Source organism: Chiloscyllium plagiosum, unplaced genomic scaffold (assembly GCF_037043375.1).
Source record: "Chiloscyllium plagiosum isolate Xiang-an unplaced genomic scaffold, Cpla_swu_hap1 HiC_scaffold_38, whole genome shotgun sequence".
Lineage (NCBI taxonomy): Eukaryota > Metazoa > Chordata > Chondrichthyes > Orectolobiformes > Hemiscylliidae > Chiloscyllium > Chiloscyllium plagiosum.
In genome coordinates this window covers 14,553,515-14,578,519 of record NW_028270176.1, presented here as the reverse complement: position 1 = coordinate 14,578,519, position 25,005 = coordinate 14,553,515, and positions in this window count along the sequence as shown.

Genomic DNA, 25,005 nt, shown 5'->3' with positions numbered 1-25,005 from the left:
CCACGGTGTTCCACAGGGATCATATCAGGGTCCTATTCTGTTTGTTATTTTTGTAAATGATTTAGAAGCGAATATGAAAGGCTTAATTAGTAAGATTGCAGAGACAATAAAATCGGTGACATAGCAAATAGTTGAGAAGGTTTGCTGAAAAGTGGCCCAATGAGCTGAAAAAAAAATGGCAGATGGACTTAAATCTGGATAAATGCGAGTCATTGCGTTTTGGTGCAACAAACAGGAATAGGCGTTTTGACAGATAATAATATGGCTCTGGATACCATCGTACTTAGAGATCCAGGGGTGCAGGTACATAATCTTTTGAATTTTTCGTCACATATAGACAGTGTGGTGGAAAAGCTATTTTGCACACTGACATTCATTGCTTAGTGTAATGTGTATAAGACTTTGGGAAGTCATGTTGAGGTTGTAATACTCTTTACTCAAATCTATCCTGAAAGACTGTGTCCAGTTCTGTTCGATCAGTTGTAGGAAGGATATTATGAAGATGAAGATATTTTGGAAGTGATTTGCCATGATGTTGCCGGTCATGGAAAGTTTTATTTACAAAAGAAAAAGCTGGACCATTTTCCACTAGAGCGCAAGATATTGAGAGATGATGCAAAAGGAGTTCTGGAAGTAACGTTTGGCGTTGATTGAATTCAATCTAGTTGTCTTTTCCCTACGATGTGGCATTTCTCGACAGTTTTCAGGGGAGAGGAAACAAGTGTTATAACAGAGATGAGAGGAAAACCATTTTAAACGGAGTATGCTTCCCATGTAAAATGAGCTTCCTGAGGAAATAGTGAGTATGTGCACCACGACAACGTGTAAAACGTTGCATCTGATTAAGTACATGAACAGAGCAGCATTGGAGGGAGTTGAGCATGGAACCATTGGGTTGGATTAGTTTAGTTTGGGAATATGTACAGCATTGCTTGGTTGCACCAAAGGGACTATGTTCGTGCTATATGATGCTATGAATCTCTCACATATCTAGTCAACATTCACAAACTTTCCTTAATATTTTTTTCCGAGTGTACTTTTATAAACACTATACTCGAATGTCTCTGTTTTAAAATTTCTAATCACACTGAAATGCTATGATACAGACTAGGCCACCTCAAAATATGTTTTTAAAGAAGTAGCCGAGATTGCAACTTTTTTTATCGAACTGTAAAGGCAAATGTAATGTATTTTGTTCCGGATTCAATTTACCTGGTCAAACTATGCGATGTTAAGAAAAACACAATTTATTCAAATAATAGTTATAATACAACAGAAGAAAGAAAGACTGTGAATACCTCAATTCTCATGTAAAACATCAGAAAAATAAATTAACTAACTCATGCTAATTAACTGCTTTAGTACAGTGTAGCAACATTCTAAATACAGACAACTATTGGAAGAATTCAAACGCAGATATCACATTTTATCATATGGAAGGACCACAAACGAAAAAGAAATACCAGCTCCGTGCTGCGACTGAGAGAGAGGAAACAACACATGCTCTTTTCTCAAGACACCTGCAGATGCCTTTGAAACTAAAATGTAAGAAGCATGAAGCTAGAAGTGTCTGTCAGTGAGAACTGGCAACATCAATCAAGGCTGTTTCTGTTGATCGAACTTCAAAATAAGAAAACTGCCACACAAACTGTTGCATTTACACAGCCTTCTCATTACTTCTTTTTTATAACTCTCTATTAAAACAAATATACACAAAATACCCCTCTTCATAGCACAGCCCAGTCAGAAGAATTTGCTTTTTGGTTTGAAAGGTGATATTTGATCAATGAATAGTTTTGAGATGGTGCGAGAGCAAAGATAATTCATTGACTGGAGCTCCAATTCCAGCTTGTCGGCTATTTCGAGGAACTTTGCTTGACGCGGCTTTTGTAAAATCCCCAAAGTCAGTTTTACAAAGCCCAGAAATCGCCTGGTGACCGAAAGAGCCATTACTTACACAAGCATTGTTCAACAGACCGAATTCAACACCTGGAACAAAAGATACTAATACCTAAACTCACTGCCTTTGAGTCCAATAAGCCTCATGCTGAATAAGAAAGATTCAATCGATTCGAACAAAAAAAAAGCATTATGATCAGGTCTGACCCAATCAATCTGTTTCAAGAAGTAAGGCTTGAAGAAAACTCTTCTTCTTATTTTAAAGGCAGTTGTGAAGCTATGAATTGAGGAAAGGAAGACATGAAGAAATGCAGAAAGATGTAGATGACGAATTGGACCATATTGCTTCTTGCTTTGCATACAAAGAATGTCCCAAAAATGTTGGGAATACATGGGCTAGCAGATGGGATAAATGCAAGTAAAGCAGTGCAACAGGAAAAAAGCGTGTTCAGGAAACTGGTGTGATTAAAAGTCAGTAAAGTCCCACAACCCTGCACCGCCCGCTTCTACCTCCTGCCCAAAATCCACAAACCTGACGGCCCCGGCCGACCCATTGTCTTAGCCTGCTCCTCCCCCACCGAACTCATTTCTGCATACCTTGACATAGTCCTGTCCCCCTTAGTCCAAGAACTCCCCACTTACGTTCGGGACACCACCCTCGCCCTCCACCTCCTCCATGAGTTTCGCTTCCCCGGCCCCCAACGCCTTATCTTCAGCATGGACATCCAGTCCCGATACACCTCCATCCCTCATCACGAAGGCCTCAAAGCCCCCCGCTCTTCCTTTCCCGTTGAACCAACCAGTACCCTTCCACTGACACCCTCCTTCGACTGACTGAACTGGTCCTCACACTGAACAACTTCACTTTCCAATGCTCCAACTTCCTCCAAACCAAAGGAGTAGCCATGGGCACCCGCATGGGAGTCAGCTATGCCTGCCTCTTCGTTGGATATGTGGAACAGTCCATCTTCCGCAGCTACACTGGCACAACCCGCCACCTTTTTCTCCGCTACATCGATGACTGTATCGGCACTACCTCGTGCTCCCATGAGGAGGTTGAACAGTTCATTCACTTTACTAACACCTTCCACCCGGACCTCAAATTTATCTGGACCATCTCAGACTCCTCCCTCCCCTTCCTAGACCTCTCCATTTCTATCTTGGATGACAGACTCAACACGGACGTTTACTATAAACCGACTGACTCCCACAGCTACATAGATTACAGATCCTCCCTCCCTGCCCCCTGTACAAACGCCATCCCATATTCCCAATTCCTTCGCCTTCACCGCATCTGTTCCCAGGAGTACCAAACAACCCAGATGGCCTCCTTCTTCAAAGACCACAATTTCCCCTCAGACATGGTTGACGATGCTCTCCACCGCATCTCCTCCACTTCCCGCTCCTCTGCCCTTGAACCCTGCCCCTCCAATCGCCACCAAGACAGAACCCCACTGGTCCTCACCTACCACCACACCAACCTCCAGATACATCGTAGCATCCTTCGTCATTTCCGCCACCTCCAAACAGACCCCACCACCAAGGATATATTTCCCTCCCCACCCCTATCAACGTTCTGGCAAGACAACTCCCTCCTCAACTCCCTCGTCAGATCCACACACCCCACCAACACAACCTCCACTCCCGGCATCTTTCCCTGCAACCGCAAGAAATGCAAAACTTGCGCCCACACCTCCCCCTCACTTCCCTCCAAGGCCCCAAGGGATCGTTCCATGTCCCTCAGAAATTCACCTGCACATCCACACACATCATTTACTGCATCCTCTGCACCCGATGTGGCCTCTTATACATTGGGGAGACATGCCAACTACTTGTGGAACGTTTCAGAGAACACCTCTGGGACACCCGCACCAACCAACCCAACCGCCCCGTGGCTGAACACTTGAACTCCCCCTCCCACTCCTCCAAGAATGCAGGTCCTTGTCCTCCACCATCGCCGGACCATGGCAACACGACCCCTGGAGGAAGAGTGCCTCATCTTCCGCCTAGGAACCCTCCAACCACAAGGGATGAATGCAGATTTCTCCAGCTTTCTCATTTTCCCGTCACCCCACATTTTCTCAGTCCAAACCCTCAGACTCAGCACTGCCTTCTTGACCTGCAATCTTCTTCCCGACCTCTCCGCCCCAACCCCTCTCCGGCCAATCACCCTCACCTTAACCTCCTTCCACCTATCGTATTCACAACGCCCCTCCCCCAATCCCCTCCTCCCTACCTTTTATCTTAGCCTGCTTGGTACACCCTCCTCATTCCTGAAGAAGGGCTTATGCCCGAAATGTCGATTTTCCTTTTCCTTTGATGCTGCATGACCTACTGCGCTTTTCCAGCAACACATTTTTCAGCTCTGATCTCCAGCATCTGCAGTCCTTACTTTCTCCTAGTAAATACCAATGTCCCAGTAATCTACACTGTGGAGTATTTAATGTCTAGGACACAAATTACATTTTTTGTCATCATTCAGTTCAATAGACGCTGCAACAGTTACCATAGGTTGGAAAGCATTTTTTGGTACCCCAGAAGATATGAATCGATCAACCAGAGAGGGCATGCATGCTCGAAACAGAAAGTATGATTGACAAATCACTGAAAGTTTTCGAGAATGTGAATAGATGCGTCATAAGTGGAGGCAGTCAAATTGGTTTCTTGGCAGACAAGAGCATTTCAACAAAGACTGAAAAAAGATATTAGAATGTAAATGAAATAATAGTTGCAACGATGCTGACACGTTCATAATGTCGCTTTGTCTTTCGGTCATTTTAAAGAGTGGACCCCCGTAAATAAAGAGGTGCAGAAATGTCTTCGAGAGAGCCTAGCTTGACTGCAGTGGACCGATTTTCCCAGTTCAGTTGTTTCTAATTTGGAATATTTGTTACAGTGAAAAGCTTCTGCAGTCCAGAGAAGGGTTGCTATGTTCAGCCAATGTTTCCTGACTGGGCTTCTTTGTGAAATCGCTTTGTATGTATTTTCCTGCTGACGATAAGAAAAGATGTTTGAGATTAACTTTTTTTCACTGGACGTGTTTGTGGGATGACACGGGAAATGAATCTGCTCCTTATTTGAGTTGTGATATGGAGTCGATTGAGGTTGATGTAGTTATTATAAATACTGTTGTTTTTTTTTGTTTGTGTTTCACATGTAGTGTTCAATAAGTTCAGTTTTGCTTAAAGCCGAGTGCTGCGACCAGATCTATCACACCTGAAATATCCACTTTAAAATAAGAAAAACAGTTTTGTTCGAGCCTTATTTCTTGAAACAGATTGTTTGGGTCAGACCTAATCAGAATACATTGTGTTTGTGGTTCGAATCGATTGAATCTTTCTTATTAGGCATGAGGATTATTAGAAACAAAGGCAGTGAGTGATGGGTGTTAGTATTTTTTATTCAGGTGTCGGTTGAACAATGCTTGGGGAAGTAATGGCTCTTTCGGTCACCAGGACGTTTCTGGGCTTGTAAAACTGACTTTGGGGATTTTACAAAAGCTGCGTCAAGAAAAGCTGCTCGAAATCGCTAACAAGCTGGAGTTGGAGTTTCCGTCATCCATGAGTGAAGGTGAGATAATTACAGCAAATCTTGGCATTTAAATTTGCTGAAAACTCCATCAGAAATTTTGTAAATTGTTAAAATCAATTGCAAATGAAGCAGCTTGTGTTAAAGGCAAAAGAAAAGAAACGAAAAAGAAATAATGCAGTTTGAATTATAGTTCAAAGCAGAGACCTGGGCAGTCAGGAACCATCTGTTGTAGATTGAAATACTTCTATGGACTGCAGAAGGTTCGCATTATTACAGCTAACTCAAACTCGATGTTATCTGAACTTGGAGAACAGGCCACTCCACTGCCGTCATTAAACTCAGCTTTTTCTAAAATATTTCAGCACCTTTGCCTTTACAATCTGTCTTTAAAGTGCCCAATTATAACGTGGCCTTTTTAAAGTGGTAGCATTATCACAGAAAGAACTCAGCTTAGGAAATAATGTGAACAGAGGACTGATGGCAGGCCGGAATAAAAAAAAGGAGAAAGAAACGAACAACGTTCGAGGTGGCATCCGGTCACGAGTTGAGAATGACCCAGTTTCTTTTTTTAATTCCATGCTGTCCTCAAAAAATAATGAAGAAATACATGAGGGAACTGTGCAGTCGATCCAGGTTTCCAGACATTAGTTTGGGAAGGTGTACAATGAGGGGAAATCTATGTGTGAGGTTCCTAAAAGAGTGAGAGCTGGTTCACTGTAATTTAAAAAGTTTAGTGAGTTGATAAAGTAAACAGTAGGGCAAAGTGATCTTATAAGTTCACGAAAGCTGGATGGTAACTTACTATTTGAATTTCAATAGATTGGTAAAGGATGGTCTGCAGTGAGACTCTGTTGATATTTTAGAACATTTCCTGTAATGTATGCATACTGTTGAAACAGATGTTAGAGATGTTAGATGGCATATGGTTGCCATGACGAGCTAGCTGGGGGAGCGGAGGAGAGATGCAGTGTTTCAATTGTGCAGGAAATTAGTGAGACTGCAGCTTAAGAATTGTGGGCATTTTCATTCTTAATTTAAGTTAAGACTAGTTTTGGATTGGTGCTCAGTAGATTCTGAGTAGAATGATTTTCTGTTTGGCACAAATGATACATCAAGAGTGCCAGATTCAAGAACTTATATGACTGGAGTTTGAAACAATTGAGAGGAATAGCGTGGAAAAACATACATGCTATAAAAGGAGGTTGATTAAATGTAGGAAGGATTTACCGAGTGCTTGGAAGTCCAGAATCAGCATTCGTAAGCAAAGAAATAGTGGGAAATGAGTTCTGGAGACATGCCCTGACAGCAAGTCTAATGACACCATGAATTCTATGTCTGAGAAATCAACTGTGTTGTAAAAAACACAAGAAGTTCTTCAAGAGGGAATCAGACAGAGTTTTTAGAGGTAAGTAGATTAAAAGGAATGTCGATCAAAGGTTACTGAGTTCGATGATCAACTACGACCGTACTGAACAGATTGGAACAGGCTGTAAGGTTCAAATGGAATTCACCTACAGCTATATTTTGCGTGCAACTATGTTGATTTGAAAAAAATGGTAGTTTTCTTTCAGGTTAATAATCTCAGTCAGGGACGTCGATGGAACCTTCCTCCCTCATGTCGTGTCTACAATTCCAGACTCAAATCAGTCTTCTCGAGCGTCATGTGAGTAATGTGAAGCAGCAATATTTAAAGACCACTCGACGGTATCAACATCTATATTTGAACTCCAGACTAACATGCATGCCTACAACTCCTAAACAAAGAAAAATTACAACAAGAGTGATTGACTTGTATAAATAAGAGGTTTTCAATTTTGGTAGAACAAATAAGAACAGGATCAGTTAATATTTGATAGTCATCACGTCATATGACGATAATGTCTTACAACATGGATACAGACCATTTTGCCCAAACTGATGCATTCTGACTAAAACTTCCTTCGATATGAAATCCATTTCCCTACACTTGGCACATCCATTTTCACCTTTTCCTATTCATTTATTCGCCTAAGAGCATTTTAAACGTTGTATTGTACCCACCTCCAGCACTTCCACTGGCAGCTATGCCATACGCATGTCAAGCAGTATGTAAAGAAAATGCTTACGTCACTTTCCCTTTTATTCTTTCCTCTCTAAATATAAACAGTTGCCCAGTTGTCCTTGATTCCCTAAACCTGAGAGTAAAGATTAAGTGCATTTAACCTATCCATGCCACTCATGGTCTTATAGACTTCGATAAGATCCCCCTTTAGTCTCTATGCTGCCAAGAAAAAGTTCTAGCTTGTGCAAGGACTTAACTCCTATAACTCAGACCGCTGAGTCTTGGCGTCATGCTTGTAATTTACTTCTGTACTTTATTTTTCCAGAGTGAGAACATTATTGCGAGAGCAGGGTGATTACATCTGAACACAATACTCCAAGTGCGGTCTGAGCAACATCTTGCAAAAGGCAAAATGACTTTTCAGATTCTACACTCAATTCATGATCGATGAAGGCCAGAATGCCAAAAACCTATTCACCTTCCTGTCTACCTGTGACTCCATTTTCAGAGAAACGTGCACTGGAGCTCCAAGCTCCCTCTGTTACACTTCACTCGTGACGACCCTAACATTCATTTTGAAAATCCTGCCTTGATTTCGCTTAGTTTATGTTCTGGAACAGACATACGAATTTGTTCAGGTATATAGTTCTTTGAAATTTCTGTCACAGGTAGACAGGATAGTGAAGACGAAATTTGGCACGCTTGCCTTCATTTCTTAAACTATTGACTTGGAAGTGACACATCATGTTGAGGATCCACTGGGCATTGTTTAAGCCACATTTGTGATACAGAGTATGTTCTGGTCGCTCAGATATCTGAGAGACATTATGAATTAGAGAGCGTTGAGGAAAGATGGACCAGGATGCTTCTGGAACTGGAGGGCTTACTTAAAAAGAGAGGTTGGGATCCTTTCTGAATGGAGCATAATGGTTAAGGGATAACCTTTTTTCGAGATTTATTAAAGCATGACAAGTATATGTGTGTTCGGTTGCAAAGGTCTGTCTGCATAGTGTGTGGAATGCAAAACTATATTGTATAATTTTAAGGTGATATGAGAAACGTTTAACAGGAACTGAAGGGTACATTTTCGACACAATGCGTGTTTCCCATGTGGAAATAAGATGTAAAGCAAGGGCTAGGTAGATTTACAACATTTAAATTTGCATGACAATTGAGCTGGAACTTGAATAGGAAATACTTAGAGGGGATAGGGGCTAAAACCAGGTAAGTGGGTCTTGTTTAATTAACGATGCTTGTTTGGCATGGAAAATTTGGAGTCAATGTTTTGATTCTATGCTGGATGTCTCTATGAATCCAGGAAACATTACGGCATTGCATTTAATGACCTTAAATAATTAATTCACTTTACCAAAGTATTTGGTTATTGTTGATTATAAAATCAAGTCAAAGTATCACACAAGGAAGACGGAAACAATACCTGGTTAACATTCAGAAGGTGTGATAGATTTCACACCGAGACTTATTTTGAGCTTCTGCAAGTGACAATTTCGGAGGTGAAGATGCATCCAATGAGTTCCTTATTGTCTGCCAAAGCCTTGATCATTTCACATTGAGCTTCTCGTTCCTCATTTATTAAGGATACCATTGCTACCAGAAAAATGATGTCAACCTAACAGATACATTGAGTTGCAGAATTTCCAGCTTACAAGGATATTAATTACTTCATTTTTTTCCGTATTATGCTACAAACATTACTTTAGCATAATCCAATATGGCAGCACTTGCACATGCCCGTAAATGGGGAATTGGAAGTTTCCCTATTTATCCAACTTTTCCTTGGTACTATTTATAAATTGAAGCGTTTAATCTGAGAAATGCGAAAAAAGCTACCGTTACATTTGAAACCTTCTGGGAATAATATTTTTCCATGTGAATTTAGGAACAAGAAAGTGAGTATACCTGATTGATTGAGCAAACTTGAATTTTATCCGGAAGTGAATAATACAGGGAACAGATGTTCATATTGTTCACAGTCAGATGCAGCGGCAGCTGCTTGAAGAGAGTGTAAGTTTTATTCTTTTAATCTGCAAGGTGTAGCATTCTGTCCGAGTTTCCAAATTGAAATCCAGATGATGTTACAAAGGGAAGAAATACCTACGAAACAATCAGTGTGTCCACAGAAATAGTGGACCAATCCAAAGAAGTGAGCTGGCTGTTTAGAAGTATTCTTACATTAGCTAAGATTGAATGTTTAAAGTTGTACAACCGTGCATGTGAGGATAAGCATGATACTAGGAAACTTCTTATCCACACCACGATACAGCGCAATAGACAACAAAACAATCGCTGGCAGTTGAATGGCATACCGTGGAGCCTAACCAGAATGTTTCTGAAAAGAAAAGCACATGTTTTAACGCGGTAATTTTTTTTCAAGAATAAAAGTTGCCTGTTTGACACTCATAGAAAGGGCAAGTTTCACAGTACGGCCAAGGGCCGGGGGAGTGGCGGGGGTGTGGGGGGCGGTGGGGAGCGGTGGTGGGTAACGATGTCTTGAATATTGCAACATTGATTAAGGCTTTTTTCCTAGCTAATGAAATTTTGCATTTCAAGCATTTTCCCCTTTCTAATCGTTCCTGTTGCTTGTTAACATGATGTGTTTTCACTGACCACGTTATTTGTGGAAAGGTGTTATACTTATATGAAGGCTTCATGAGAATTACTAGACTTGTTTCGACAAGGGGAGCGTTCATATGAACTAAACCATTAACTTAAACTATCATGTTGATGATTGCTTTTGTTAAACAAGAGTGCATTACACGTTACTGAACAGCTGTTTGCATCGACGTTTTGCGGTGTTATTTGAAGTTTTTTTTAAGGCTTCAGTTAAAGTGAGGAGAATATGATCTTTCCACAACAAACAGGTGATCCTCCAGATTTAGTGCATCGGTACTTCTGACTGGCAGTAGATAACTTACCACACAAAAGATTAATTAATAAGGTTGGATCAAATGTGGTAAGGAGTAATGCATTAGCTTGGATAGATGGCTGACTAATGGACAGAAGACAGAAATTCGTAATAAATGTTTTTTTATCTTGATGACAGGATGAATCTAGTGTGGTGTCACCTGGTTAGTTCGTTGGAGCCAAGCTATTTACAATCTACATTTCTGAATTGCATAGGGTGACAGAAGGCTCTAGACGAATTTGCGGTCGAAAATAAATTTGGCAGAATGGTGAATTGCAATGAAGAAATAATAAACTTACAAATCTATATAGATAATTTGGGAGAGTGGGATAAAATGTGTCAAATGGAACTTAACGTGGATAAATATGAACTCATGCATTTTGGTCCAAGTAATGGGAAGTTGATGTATTATCTAAATGGGGCTACATCGGTGTACTCAGTTGCTGAGGGATTTGGATGTCCTCACTCACGAGTCACAGAAAGCAAAGCTGCAGGTAGAGCAGCGAATAAAGAGAGTGTTATGTTGGCTTTTATAGATAAATAAATGAAGCATAAAGTAAAGATGTTTTTTTGCAACTCTGCAAGACATTGGTGAGACTCGCCGTCGAGTATCATGTAGAGCTTTGTTCCCTTTACTTGAGGGAATATGTACCTTCCTGTCATTGGAGATAGTTCAGAGAAGGTTCACCAGTGATGCCAGTGGTGAGAAATTTGTCATATGAAGAGAAGTTGAACAGATTTGTGCCTGTGCGTTCTGGAATATAGAAGAATGAGGGGAGATCAAGTTGAGATATTCAAGATGATAAAGATGTGTATAAAGTAGACGTAGAGTGGATGCAGAGCTGCTAGGTTATCATGCAGACCTTTCGTTATCATGCTGGATGACACTATAAATGAAATCTGCATGAACCGCTGTTATTCTTTCCCGCTGTGTTCTGGGCTGTTGGTGTGATGGCACTTCCGCATCTTCTCTGGAACGGTTTTCTCACTGGGTGTACGTCTATGAGTCTGTTGATGTCCTATTTGGAAGAGAATCAAGCTCCAAGAACTCTCTTGCGTGGCTCTGGTTGGTTTGTTCTACAGTGTTTATTTGTATACTCGAATTTATAGCTCTCTTGGTCTGTGTGTCTAGAGATGAGGAAATGTGAATCATGACATTTAGTAGCTAGTTGGTGTTCTCCAGTCGCATGACTTGTTTCCTTCCGGTTTTTCCGATGTAGTGCTGACTGCAGTTGTTGCAAGGGACTTCGTGTGCCACGTTGGTTCTACATGTTCTGCATTTGGGTTCATTTTTAGTGTTACATAGGTGGCGTGGTGTGGCTGTTGGTTGCTTTGCTAACATAATTCCAAATGGTCGTAGCAGCCTGGTAGATAATTCTAATATGTTCACCACATAGGTTAAGGTTCACAATGTGTTGGAAGGTGTGGTATCTTCTTGGAGTTGTCTGTTGGACAGGCATCGGTGGACAACCCTACTCGGATATGTATTGTTAGCAAAAACTTTGTTTATGTGTTCTTCCTCTTCTTTGTGCTATTATTTCTATAGGTATGTTAGGAATAAAAGAATGACTAGGGTAGGAATAGGTCCAGTCAAGGATAGTAGGGGGAAGTTGCGTGTGGAGGCGGAAGAGATTGGGGAGACACTGAATGAATACTTTTCTTCAGTATTCACTCAGGAACAGGGCATTGTTGTCGATGAGAATACTGAGGCACAAATAAGTAGAATGGATGGCTTTGAGGTATGTAGAGAAGAGGTGTTGGAAATCCTGGAAAAGGTGAAAATAGATAAGTCCCCTGGGCCTGATGGCATTTATCCTAGGATTCTCTGGGAAGCAAGGGAGGAGATTGCAGAGCCATTGGCCTTGATTTTTATGTCCTCTTTGTCTACAGGAGTAGTCCCAGAAGACTGGAGGATAGCAAATGTGGTTCCCTTGTTCAAAAAGGGGAGTAGGGATAGCCCTAGTAACTATAGGCCGGTGAGTCTCACTTCTGTTGTGGGCAAAGTCTTAGAGAGAATTGTAAGGGATAGGATTTATGCACATCTGGATAGGAATAATGTGATCAAGGATAGTCAGCATGGTTTAGTGAAGGGCAAGTCGTGCCTCACAAACCTTATTGAATTCTTTGAAAAGGTGACGAAGGAGGTTGATGAGGGGAAAGCGGTAGATGTGGTATATATGGATTTTAGTAAGGCGTTTGATAAGGTTCCCCATGGTAGGCTACTGCAGAAAATACGGAGATATGGCATTGAGGGTGAGTTGGAGGTTTGGATTAGGAATTGGCTGGATGGAAGAAGACAGAGGGTAGTAGTTGATGGCAAAGTTTCTTCATGGAGTGCCGTCACTAGCGGTGTTCCGCAAGGATCTGTTTTGGGACCATTGCTGTTTGTCATTTTTATAAATGACCTGGAAGAGGGGTTAGAAGGTTGGGTGAGCAAGTTTGCGGATGATACGAAAGTCGGAGGAGTTGTTGACAGTGAGGAAGCATGTGGCAGGTTACAGCAGGATATAGAGAAGCTGCAGAGCTGGGCAGAAAGGTGGCAGATGGAATTCAATGTAGCTAAGTGCGAGGTGATTCACTTTGGGAAGAATAACAAAGAGATGGGGTACTGGGCTAATGGTCGGATACTTGGTAGTGTGGATGAGCAGAGGGATCTTGGTGTCCATGTACACAGATCTCTGAAAGTTGCCACCCAGGTAAATAGTGCAGTGAGGAAGGCATATGGCGTACTGGCTTTTATCGGTAGAGGAATTGAGTTCCGGAGTCCTGAGGTCATGATGCAGTTGTATAAGACTCTGGTACGGCCGCATCTGGAATATTGTGTGCAGTTTTGGTCGCCATACTATAGGAAGGATGTGGAGGCATTGGAACGGGTGCAGAGGAGGTTTACCAGGATGTTGCCTGGTATGGAAGGAAAATCGTATGAGGAAAGACTGAGGCACTTGGGGCTGTTTTCACTAGAGAAAAGAAGGTTTAGGGGTGACTTGATTGAGGTGTACAAGATGATTAGGGGGTTAGATAGGGTCGACAGTATGAACCTTTTCCCGCGTATTGAGTCGGGTATTACAAGGGGGCATAGCTTTAAATTAAGGGGGGGGTAGATATAGGACTGATGTTAGGGGTAGGTTCTTCACTCAGCGAGTCGTTAGTTCATGGAATGCCCTGCCAGTAACAGTGGTGGACTCTCCCTCTTTATGGGCATTTAAGAGGGCATTGGATAGGTATATGGAGGATAGTGGGTTAGTGTAGTTTAGGTGGGCTTGGATCGGCGCAACATCGAGGGCCCAAGGGCCTGTACTGCGCTGTATTCTTCTATGTTCTATGTTCTATGTTCTATTTCTTTGTTGCAGCGTGTAACCACTCTTTTGAATAGTGTCCTGACGCAGCTCCATTTGCAGAATTTGGATGGTTGATATTGCAGTTGCAGATATGGTTCATGTAGTTGTTAAACTTTATAGTTTCACAGTAAATCCCCCGTTGTTCATCCGTTCTGCCATAAAGTCTAGGATTGGGAGTTGATTACTTTTCTCTTCATCCCTCGTAACCTTGATGTTGGAGATTATGCTTTTAATGTGGTTAGGGCTCGGGTTCGGGTTGATCAATGAACAATAAACTAGGACAGCGTGAGTACTGCAAATGCAGGAGATCAGAATCGAGAGCATGGTGCTGGAAAAAAAAAACAGTACGTCAGTCAGTACCCGAGGAGAAGGAGATTTGACGTTTCCGACAAGAGCCCTTCATCAGGAATGAGGATTGTCAACCGAGTGGTGGAAAGATAAATGGGAGGGGGTGTGGCTAGGGGCAAGGTAGCTTAGAGTGTGAATTTAGATGGAAGTAGGAATTAATGTCATAGGTCAGAAGCGAGCGTGGAGCAGATCTATTCGAAGGAAGATAGACATGTTCGCCAGGTCATACGGGTGGTGCTGCCTTGGAAGTTTGAATTTGCGATAAGTTAACGGGAGATGAACTGAGGACACTGTTAAAGACAACATTGTTACCGTGTGGTTGGAGGGTTCCAAGGGTGAAGATGAGGTATCTTTCCTCCAGGCACCTTGTGGTGAGTGTGTTGTGATGGTGCATCCCAAGACCTGCATGTCTTTGGAGGAGTGGGAGAGGGAAATAAAGTGCGCCCAATGCAATCTCCCTTGGGGAGACACTGGGGAGACAGGATGCCGACTTGCAGAGTGGTTCAGTAATATCTCCGAGACAGCCACACCACACAACCGCACTGCCCCGCTGCCTAACTCCGTCTCCTACTCGACCAAGGATATTCAGGCACTGCACATGCGCCATCGCCACACCCTATCCAACCGACGTTTGGAGGAAGACTGCCTCATCTTCTGCCTTGGAACCCTCAACCATATGGCATAAATGTGGTCTTCAGCAGTTTCTGAATTTCTCCTCCACCAAACTTATCCCACTTCCAGCCTTCCAACTCGGCACCACCCTCGTGAACTGCCCTACATGTCCATCTTCCTTCCCAATAATCCGCTGCACCCTTCTTTCCATACTGAGACCTTTACCACGACCTCTATATACCGATCGCACGCCCAGATACCTAACGCCAGACCAACAGCCCTCGCATTTATCTCTCCACCCCTCGGATCACAAGCCTCATTCGTGATGAAGGGTTCTTTCGGGAAAAGCCGATTCCCCTCTCCCTCGGACGGTGCCTGACATGTTGTTCTTTTCCAGCACGGAATTCGACAATGAAAACAGGCGATAACTCTGGAAAAAGCCACACTATCGTCAAAATTATAACCAGAACCAGAAAGAGAATTACACTCTAAAAAAAACACTGGTTAAGCTGACACACATCAACAACAAAGACAACATAGACATATAGACAAGAAATCTGTTGCACAGAAAACTTAATCAAGCTCAGAAAGCTGTCCTGGTATGCGTTGTGCAATCATTCTCCATCCGGTGGCAGCCGTCGGTACTGACCTGGCGAGGCGATGATTTCTCAAAATAGTCCGTCTGTTCATTATAAAGTCATGACCCTATATTCATGGTTAGCTTAATAGTGTTTTTCTTATCCATGAATCCTTTTAAAATTTTCCTTTCTGATGCACTCAGGGTTATCCATCTGTTTCTCTGGGCTAGTAGGGTGCCTGGGGATTTTCAGATTGCCTATGGTGTCTGTGGGCTGTTTGGTGTTCCATGTTACTTCAGTGGCAGCCAGGATGACATTTCGGTGTATGACCTGTCTGTCCGATGTAGAGGAAATCACACTGAACACAACGGGTACAGCAGATAAAGTGTGTGGAAGTACAGGCAAATATTTGAAAGGTGTGAAAACATTCTTTGGAACCTTGGATAGAGGTGGGACGTGTGGGAGTACGTTTTGCACTTCCTGCGGTGGCCGGGAAAATTGCCACTTTGTGTGGTTGGACTATTTGTGGGCGTGGATATGACGAGGGACTCACGGAAGAAATGGTCTCCCCAGCACACAGATTGAGGTGAGGAGGGAAATATGTGCCTAGGGGTGGAGTCTGTTCGCAGGTAACAGATGGCGTAGCATGATATAATCTTTGTGGAATTTGGTGGGTTAGAAGGTGAGAATTGGTGTATTCTGTTCCTGTTAGTGATTAAAGGAGTGGATTTCAAGGGTGGTGGAGTGGGATGTGGAGAATATGCGCTGGAGGCATCTCGACCAAATGGAAGGGGAAATTGCAGTCTCTGAAAAATGAGGCTATCTGGGATGTTCAATGGCAGAAGCAGCGGAGGCGATGGAATTGGGAATAAGGGACGGTGTTTATACAGGATATAAGGTGGGATGAGGTCTCATCCAGGTAGCTGTGGGAGTGAGTGCGTTTGTCGTAAATGTCTGTGTTAAATTGGTCGCCAGAGATGGAGATGGAGAGGTCCAGAAAGAGGAGGGAAAGGTCCGAGATGGTCCAAATGAATCAGATGACTTTGCAGAAAGTGTTTATGAAGGTGAGAAACTGTTCAACCTCGTCGTGAGAGCACGAGGCAGCATCGATACAAATATCGACGTAGCAGTGGGGACTGGTGCTGATGCACCGGTGGGAAATGGACTGTTCCACGTACCCGACAAAGAGGCAGTCATAGCTAGGATCCATACGGATGTCCATGGTTTGCCGATTATTTGGAGGTAGTGGGAGGATTGAGAGGAGAAGTTGTTGAAGTTGAGTGAAAATTCAGCCAGGCCAATGAGAGCGTCAGTGAAGGGTTATTGGTTGATCGTATGAGAAGAAGAAGCAGACGGATTTGAGATCTTCATTGTGGTGTATTAACGTGTTGAGGGAATGGATGCCCATGTTCAAGATAAGACATTGGGGGCTGAGGAAAGGAAAGTATTGAGGAGGGGAAGGGCATTGGTGGTGTCTCGAATGTAGATTCATGAACTATGTGGGCAGGACAGTTTCATGGTAGGCAGAGCTGAATTTGGCGAGGTAGGTACAGGCTGAGACAGTTTGTTGACCAGGTCAGTCAGGTTTGTGAATTTTTGGGAGGATGGAGAAGCGGGTGGTGCGGGATTCTGGGAAAAATGTATGGAGACTGTGGGTGGGAGAAATTCCCACATGATGAATTTGTGAATGGTCTGGGAGACGATGGTTTGCGGATGGTAGGTGAAGTGGTCTTTGAGGGCAATAGGAGATGGTATCTGCAAGGATATCTCCTGGCTTCAGTGGTGAACAAGGTCAGTAAAGCAAACTACAACCGTGCACATCTCGTTTGCTGGTTTGGTTGTAATCAGAGTGTTAAAGGAGAGGGAGTGGAGGGCTGAGCGTTGTGAGGGTGACAGGTTGGAGTGGTTGAGAGTTACGGACAGGTTGAGGCAGTCAATTTGCGGCGGCAGTTTTAAATTAAAAAAATGAACGCTTTGACTTTACCTTTGACTCCACCAGGACATGCAGGTCCTTGGCCTCCTCGATCGTTTAACTCTTTCCAACCGACGGCTGGAGGAAGAATGCCTCATCTTCACCTTGCGAACCTGCCATCACGCAAGATTAATCTGGATTTCAACATTTTCCTCACTTCCACTCCCAACCTTACCCCAGTCCCAAGCCTGTGGCTCAGCAGCGCCCCTTTACCTTTACATCTTCCTTCCTTCTCACACATTCGCTGCACTCTCCCTTCCAACCTATTTCTTTCACATGCACCTTCGTCTAAATGTCACATTCCCAGTTACCTTCCTCCAAGCCTCACACCCTCCCCTTTATCAGTCAGCACCCCGTGGCGCACTTTCCTCATTCATGATGAAGGGATTAGGACCGAAAGGTCGATTCTTCTGCTTTGAGGATGCTGCTGGGCTTAGCCAGCATCACACTGTCCACACTGGTGATCCGGAATCCGGTGAAGGCCGATAAATAATTGTACCTGAGTCAATAATGTGGATGTTATACTAAGCAGACTAAGTGCTCATCTTTTCTACACGTGTAAATTCGAGAAGGAATCACCTCGCAATTGATTTGCATTTCCCTTAACTTTGGGCAACTTTGAATCATTGATTTCTTCACTTCACTTCAAATTATCTTCTAATGTTTCGGATATTTGTTCATTCAACTCCCTTATTTCAAGTGTGATAATTCTGCTCCGTTATTCTTGGATAACAAAACACTTCTCAATTTGCTCGATGCATTTCACCTCTCACTAGAATTTGATTTATCATTATTCCTTCGGCCGTGACGTGGCTGATGTTTATATTCAGAGAAAGAGTTCATTCAGTTACGCATGTCTACATATTCTGGATGAAGACATATGCTTCAGAAAGTTATGGAAGCAGGACACGCAGGCATATGTGAACTTTGGAGAAATCATATTCACATTAATATTCACATGACATATGTGCATCATGCTTGAGAATAATTTGTATGCATGAGATTCTCAGGAATCAAAGAACAATATATTTACCACGTTGTATCGTGAAGACAGAAGATTCTCCTGAATACAGATAGTTGCAACAGTTGCAAGAAGTATCAAGTAATCGTCAGACCAGCACCTTACATTAAATGCTGGTGACAAAGCAAAAATTGTTCGCAGAGTAAACTGAACTGATCTGAAAACAATGTGATAACAAAAGAACGGAATTTATAAATTTCTCGAAAACAGAAGTCCAGGTTGAGCTACAAATCACTTTTGTTCTGGTTTAGTTCTGCCAAGAAATGCTGTATTATCTAAAACTAGTCACAGACAATGGAAGAACGGAAAGTGTAATTTAAATAATTATATCTGTATTTGCAGAAATTATCCTTCATTATTCGTTACAATGTAAGGAATATAAAACCCTGCACTTTTATTTGTCATAGAAAGCAAAAAATTATGCTTCCTTTTTTTAAGTACCTGGGAACTAATGACTCACACAGCAATGGACTTTATATCCAAAAACATATGCTACGTGAGAATTCAGAATCAATCCACTAGAAATTCGAGATATAGCTGAGGGAACATTTGGAAGCTTATGATGATCTGCTAAATCATAAAACGTCCCTTTAAAGCATGTGCCTGTTATGTGAAGAGATCTCTAGAATTTGATTGGTGGGTAAGCAGTTAATATTGGTTTCATTGTTGTTATTAAGCATGTGTCAATCTATTGGAAACTTGTCCTTAATGTCACTGCAGTAGTGTCATTACCACATGCATTGCAGAGCATAAATGGAGCAACTAATCATCACTTCTTGGCTTCACATATGGAATTCAATTAATGTTGCTTTTGTCATTTTGACAAATTCTGAGAACGTTTTACTTTAAAAAGAAACTGTGAATCATTTATTTCATTTACGTTCTAATTGAAAGCATTTATGGGAGCATTTAAAATAGTTTAGTATCTAGCTGAGACATCAGGATGGCAGATCAATGTTCTGATCAATGAGATAAGTTTAAAGTACTTATAATATTCATTCATTCATGTCAGTTGTCTTTTCAACTTATTCACTTGTATAATTGCAGGTCTTTTGCATTCAATCTTGGAAGTTATAACTTTGATAGTAACTGATTTTCTGTTAATCATTTCTGGATCCAAATTGTGGAATTTCCGAAAGAAAGAAAATGTAGAGATGTGCCTATACCAAATGGAGTGCAACGATTCCAGAACATGACTCAGGATAAGCGTTTTAAGCGAAACTGGAAAGAGACATAATGTGATTAACTCACGACTATTGACTAATATTGTTGTAGCGCGAAGAAGCGTGACATAAGGGAGGATTTCTTAAAAAAAACGTTCAAGCAATAGAAATAAAGTTGATCAACTGGTAAAATCCGGACGAAAATTAATATTTGAAATGGCCATGTCTGAGAAGTGACTATCACAACTTTTCAGATGGCAATCCACTAGACTAGCTTGCCATGTCTCTTTGTGTGATAGATTTAGTAAATATCATAGCCAACGATACCACATAAAGTAGCATAACTGAACCTGCGAAGTTAAGATAAATGCCAACTAACGCACAGAGACAAAATAACCATGATGCATGTACACCTCTGAGTTGTCATCGAAAGGATGTGAATGTGTATTTACTTTAATTTGCATCTGTTAAAAGTGTAATTCTGCAAAACCCGTCTATATGTGCTGACATTAATGTCCTGATGGGCAGATTTGAAGTAATATCGTTAACATCATAGACTTAAGTGACTTGTATCATGCCTGCTGGTCATGAATTCTGACATTGATTTGTTCAAAGAAATAAATACATGTTGCTCCACTACTCCTTTACAAATATTCCTAAACATCTGAAGAAATGTCTGTGGTAGAATCCTGCACACTTAACCTGATATTATTGGATATTCCAAGTTTCAGGACAATGATTTCCGAACAAGCAGTCGAAGTATTTCTTTAAATATTTGAGTTATATTTTGTACTATTTCAGGATAATATCCATGTTTTCTCAGTTACATCTTCCAATAAGTACTGGAGTATGCTGAAGACGTTGGTTTTCTGATGAGTTCAAGATTTGCTTCAATTTGCAAACTTAAGGTACTCACTCCAATAATTCTGGACATTCATTGCATTAATCGTTATTTCTGGTATTTCATTGTAGATTTATTCTTAAAACTTGGTCCTTAAAAGGATTTTGACTGCATCAAAACCACACTGCGCTCAGTAATGATGCATCTGGGAAAAAATGACTTTTCACCAAAACATGAATTACATGTGGGACATAATTAACAGATAAAAGAAAATGTCTTCAATAAAAACGCAAGAAATGCAAAGTTGGAGTTCGGTGAGAGTTATTCTTTGCAGCCGTCGACAGAAAGTTGTACATTAGTATCTGCGTTTTCTTAACTGTACGTATCTATTTCTGCGTTTACATCTATGAACAAGGAAAAAAAAAAGCCTAAAATCTTTAGTAAACACATACTTGACTAAAAGATAAACACTTGTCAACTTGATCCATTTGGGGATTTATGTTTCGTTTACTCTTTCTTTCATGGAATCAAATGCATAGGCGTTATTATCACTATGTCTCCATATGCCCTTATTCTTCTATGTGTTTCTGGTCCGTGAGAATGAGGAATTCCTTGATCAGTTTTGTTTTGCCTTAAGAATGTACATAGCCGAGAGAAAGGTGTCCAAGTGACATCAATTTAAAATAATATATTGGTCTGCCGTCCTTTTTTTAACTTACACTTATTATGTATCCATGTCTTATGTTTGCCAGTAAAACACGATGGAAATAAGTTTGGTTTGCAAATTGTGCATGCGATTCAAGATACTTATACTCAGTGAAATACATTCCGAATGATTCTTGATGATTACAAACGATCCAGTCCATAACAGTGATTGAGAAAACGCACAAGTATGTTAATTCATGTAGGATATGGTTCTCGTCTCTGACAACATTTAGATTTGCAAGTCAAATATATTTACTTTCTCTCCAACTTACTTTCAAAATTAGAAATAATCCTGGAGCCAGCATTCCTGCCACGGTTGGATTTGGCCTGTATATTTTCTATATTTCCTGTATTGTGACTTACTGGTGCAGAGCAATAATAAACTTCCACTGCCCGACTGATGTTGTCATATTTTCGACCAACAACTTTGAAGCTTTCCTGTCAATTTTGGTTAATGTGTGTATCAACGACAAATGGCCTACCAGAACTATTGTAGTTGCTTTCACTTGTACTTGGAAGACGCAAGAGATTTCTACAAGACTGAAAAACGTGGAACGTGACATCAGCTAAAGCATATGCATTATCCTATCCACAAATCCTACTTCAATCAATAGAATTTGTTTCTCTGTCGCTGTGATTCTCTGTCTGTCTTCCTCCGTCTTGAACACAATGGCATTTTACTTGCTCAATCACCTACATGGCACTATCACCATTCATATCTCTGCAAATATGTATTTGAAGACACATGATTCTTTTTATATTCATTGCACATAGCAATGTGGAATGGGTAAAATATTGTGTTGTATTCAGTGTTTTCCAATCGATTATCACAATATCGTTTTTTATTCAACAAATGTATTCATGTCTTTGTCTGTCAAAGGATGTTATTATGGTCTCAAATCATGTAATGTAGACCCCCCCCCTGCCCCAACAGAATCAGAAATGTACTTCTTGCGAGATTCAATGGATGTTGCCAACGATTTTTGCCTAATCTTCAATATAATCACAAAACTCCATCCATTTTCCTCACTGGCGACCATTCACAGGAACAGTTCTAAAATCATAGCATGAAAAATCAGAAAAAAACAAGATTAAACTTGCAGTGGACATGATGTTACTTTGTTCTTTCAAAAGAACTGCAGGGATAAAGAACGGAATACCAAATGCAAATAAAAGGAAAACCAATCCTAGTTTTATATTTCAGTGAATACATGTTAAGTGCAGTCGAGTTAGGCTGTCTTCTTTACCAGCCTTAGTCCATGGTGTTTTAATACCGTTTGCTAGGACTCTTAACAGCAAAAGTGACAGAATTGCAATTTGGATCGAAATCTCGTTTCGTTGCACGCGGCCATGCTCTCAATTAATTGGTAATTAAATGTGAAAACAAATCTCTGGATGAGGAAACAAAGTATGGATCTGTTCAATATTGTTTAAATGCCTTGCTGAAAATACAGTTTTCAACTTGTGACTGAGAGATGTACCTTTCCATTCTATTTCGAAGTTGAAGAGAGTGGCTTTCTGCAGTGTAATTTGCTTCGAATCTGCCACTGAAACCTGGTGTACACCGGCAATCACAATCTGATGTCATGAAATAAAAATGAATAACTCGTCATTATTTTTTCACCCTCAGGAATAGTTGCAAAAGACAAAGATATATCTGCATATGACTAACTTCAATTTTATTTTTCCCCTAACTACATTACTGATTTTGTTGAAATGCTACCGATATCAGTTTGCAAGCTCTTGCATAATGTTCACAACATCGAATTATTCCAAAAGTAGGAATTAATCCAAACAGTTGGCTAATGAAGTGCATCCACCAGCACAACTGATAATTGGCGATTTGATATGGTATTATTTATTATTGTCACATGTACTTAGTTACAGTTAAGAGTTTTCTTTTCTGTACATTTCATGCAGATCATACCAACGAATATCATTGACGATGGAACAGCGCGTGGAAGATTTGCAAAACACATGATACACTTTTAAATTTGAGTGGCCCTTTCAGAAGTCGAACACCACCAGGAATAATCTGTTCTTGACTTTGTTAGCATGTGTGTATAAGCGTTTGTTCCTTCCACCAGCCAGAAAAAAAATTGGAGGAGATTATAACTGTACTTGGAAGAATCGTTTAATAATGTTGGCTGTGTTTCCGTTAAAAGCGCAGATGGAGTCAGTTAATGGAAGGATGTTTTGTCTATTGGACTGGTTTGTGCTCACAATTCTCTGTATCCTTTTGTATGGTCTTGGCGAGCTGTACCAAGCCATCAATGATTCAGATAGAATAATTTGTATGCTGACTCTATAAGTATTGGTGAGTGTACTTATCAACATGTCGAATTTCCTGAGGTTCCTGCATAGGAAGAATCATTTTTGGGCGTTCTTCACCTTTACATTCACGTGGGTCGTGCAGCACGGGCTGTTGGTGATTTTCACTCCAGAAACTTGGTCTCGATCGAATTCACGTGCAGCCCAATGGATTCCGAATTTTTCAAAATTCTGTCGAGTAGTAACCAGTGATCTGGAATTCTTAAACAGTCGCTCATACTCCAAGTCATCACAGAAATATTCATCCAATCTATCCACTTGTTCAAATGCACACTTGCAACAGACTAGTAACTAGCAATCCGGCTTTGTAACATTGTTCCTGAAATGCAAGACTCCATTTTCCTTCATCCATACATATATCATCCATCTTTGCATAATACATTTTCTCTTAGTTTTTTTATTCTTTCCCTTTCAGTTCGTCGTACCATCATTCAGTGACACCTTGCGGACACATCATCCAAATGTGACATCTGCTGCAGCAAATAAATATTGTTTGCAATTCCCATCTCTTCTAGGTTTCTATTGTCCAGCTTTTTGCTTTCTCTTTCGGAAGCTCACTTCCCCATCCCTCATCCCTTACCTATCTGAGCTTTCGTTGCACACTGGTCATTTTCCAACACAGCGTATCAATGCTTGTGTGTGTCCAGCTCATGAAAACGGTCCAGAGATATATAGGAATGATCTATTCAGCATAAAATGAATATGTCCACACAGACATCAGAACTGAATATCCAACCATATGTGAAGTTTTCTAAGGACTAACAACAAATTAAAAGTAGTTGAAGTAAATTTCATAATTTAGAATGACATCAGTACATTAGGACGAGGTAATGTCTGATCAGAAGCACAACGTGTGGAATCTGCTGAATGAAGGTAAGAAGCAGCACTTTGCTGCAGGTGTTGGGTACGATGATATATAAATAGCAACATCATCGTGGTAATGTAAGGCTGAGTAACGTTTGTCTCTGTTATGAAGGTATAGAACTGCACTGTACCATTAAGAAAGTTAAAAGCTCGCAGAACTACCTGACAGCACCAAGTATTCTGAACAAGATGCAATGTAAACAATTAGTCCAGCAGCTCTGTTAGCTGGTTGCCTGGAGACGAAAACAAAATCCAGTTAGGCCAAACAGTTTAAATTATACCCCCGACAAACCAATATCCAAACAGGCTTGAATTTGGGATACTGACAATATTACAACCAATGACAAAATCTCACGAAAACCGAAACAAAATTGAATAGTAAAGGGAGAACAGCCAAAAGACCAAGAGATTGGTCAGAGTATTGAGCAGGAGAGTTGGGAGGTCACGTTGCGGCTAGACAAGAAAATGGTAAAGGCAACTTTTGGAATATTGCGTGCAATTCTGGTCTCCTTCCGATTGGAAGGATATTGTGAAATTTGAACGGGTCCAGATGGAAGTTGGAAAGGCGAGGACTGTTTTCCCTGCAGCGTTGGAATCTGAGGATGACCTTATAGAGGTTTATAAAATCATGAGGGGCATGGATCAGATAAATAGGCGAAGTCTCTTCACTGGGTTGGAGGAGTCCAGAGCTAGCGGGCAGAGGTTTGGGGTGAGATGGGAAAGATATAAAAGAGATCCAAAAGGGCTACTTTTTCATGCAGAAAGTGGTATGTGTATGGAATGAGTGCCAGAGAAACTGGTGAAGGCTCGTACGATTGCAACATTTAAAAGGCAA